The 2,220-nt window shown below is 42.9% G+C and overlaps 1 pseudogene; it reads left to right on the forward strand.

Moving 5' to 3' along the window:
* The first annotated feature begins 395 nt into the window (after window positions 1–395).
* Window positions 396–1,364, forward strand: LOC123604904 (annotated as a pseudogene).
* Window positions 1,365–2,220: the final 856 nt, after the last annotated feature.

A 2,220-nucleotide genomic window follows, 5' to 3' on the forward strand; every position in this document is an offset into this window, starting at 1 on the left:
TCCCTCTGACACACACATATCTTAGACTGTCTTGTTAAGGTGAAACACACATTCCTACCGCATTTGTGCAATGCTGTTAAAAATACTTGTCACAAGATAATGTGTTAAATTTTCTCGGGTGGAAAAAAAAAGGTCACAGGAAATTTATGGAGGAGAACATTGCTTTGGATAATTGTTTTGATTCAGAACAAGAATTGTGAACAATTTAAGACTCATGGAAAACATGGACATTTGAGAGTCCCTGAAATTTTCTGGTGTATATTCTAGATTGGTAGGGAGTGTGTAAGAATTAATGAATGAAGCATTTTGAAAAGACAGCATTTCTTGTAATTCTGTGATCATGCTGCTGCCTTTCCAATGTTCCTGTCTCTGTTCCAGCCATTTTCATCAATTACATGGAAGGAAGAAATCAAACTCGTGTTATGGAATTTATCCTCTTGGGACTCTCAGACCAGGGGGAGCTGCAGTCACTGCTCTTTTGGCTGTTCCTGTCCATGTACCTGGTCACCTTCACTGGGAACCTGCTCATGATCCTGGCCATTATCACAGACTCCCGCCTCCACACACCCATGTACTTCTTCCTCTCCAACCTGTCCTTTTCAGACATCTGTTTCACCTCCACCACCGTCCCAAAGATGCTGCTGAACATCCAGACGCAGAGCAGAGCGATCTCCTACAAAGGTTGCCTCAGCCAGATGTACTTTTTCATGCTTTTTGCAGGAATCGACAACCTCCTCTTGACAGTGATGGCCTATGACCGGTTCGTGGCCATCTGACACCCACTACACTACATGGTCATCATGAACCCCAAGTTCTGTGGCATCCTGCTTCTGGGATCCTGGTTATTGAGTGTTCTTGTTTCTCTGTTACATGACTTACTGATTTTGCGACTCTCTTTTTGCACAGATCTGGAAATCCTTCACTTTTTCTGTGAACTTAAGCAGGTGATCCAGCTTGCTTGCTCTGATACCTTCCTCAATGACCTGGCGATGTATTTGTCAAGTGGACTTCTGGGTGTTGTTCCACTCACTGGCATCCTCTCCTCTTACTCTAGAATTGTAGCCTCCAGTTTGAGAATTTCATCAGTGAGGGGCAAGTATAAAGGATTTTCCACATGTGGGTCTCATCTCTCAGTTGTGTCCTTGTTCTATGGTACAAGCCTTGGTGTGTATTTTAATTCTGCTGCTTCACAAAACTCCAGCACAGGTGCCATAGCCTCAGTCACGTACACGGTGGTGACGCCCATGCTGAACCCCTTCATCTATGGTCTCAGGAACAGAGACATCAAGCAAGCCCTGAGAAAGCTCTTTAGCCGAGAAACATTGTCTGCATGTAGGATTCTTTGTTTCAGGATAAAGACTTGAGTAACAGGGCTTAAAACCTTAGAAGAGCTTGATCATGATATTTGTATCAGTTCATAGGCTGGAAATGTGCAGTTTATATTCTTACCTTATTAGTTAGCTGAAGTTTTTCATACATCACAAGCAACTATTTTTTTTTTTGTAGCTCTTTAAAGCTTATTTATTTTGAAAGGGAGATCATGAGTACGGAGAGGCAGAGGGAGATTGATGGAATATCCCGAGACATGTCCGTGCTGTCAGCGCAGAGCCTAAAGTGGGGCTCAGTGTCACAAATTGTACGATCTTGACCTGAATCATCATCGAGAGTTGGACTCTTACCTGACTGAGCCATCCAGGAACCCCACTTCTGCATTTCTTTAAAATTGTTTAGGACTCTAATTAAATTCCATTGCATGGAGTTTTAGGAAAAAAATACTCATGTATTCATTTTTTGAGAGAGAGAGAGAGAGAGACGGAGAGAGGGAAGGAGGGAAGGAGGGAGGGAGGGAGAGGGCTAGTGCAAGAGCAAGAGAGAGAGAGAGAGAGAGAGAGAGAGAGAGAGAATGAATGAATCAGAAGTAGGCTCCCGGCTCTGAGCTTTCAGCACAGACCATGATGCAGGCCTTGAAACCATGAATTGTGAGGTCATGACCTGAGCCAAAGTCAGATGCTCAACCAATTGAGCTACCCTGATGCCTCCATTGCATGGATATTTAAGAACATATACATAATATAGCAAATTGAGTACTTATAATGTGATAGGAGGAGACGGTGGAGTAAATGTGAAATGGGTTTTCTCTGGGTTTAAGACAGGTGTCTTTTAACATATCTACTTCTGGAGGAAAATCATTGAACCTATCACAGGTTATATACAAGTTTC

Source organism: Leopardus geoffroyi, chromosome A2 (genome assembly GCF_018350155.1).
Source record: "Leopardus geoffroyi isolate Oge1 chromosome A2, O.geoffroyi_Oge1_pat1.0, whole genome shotgun sequence".
Classification (NCBI taxonomy): Eukaryota; Metazoa; Chordata; class Mammalia; order Carnivora; family Felidae; genus Leopardus; species Leopardus geoffroyi.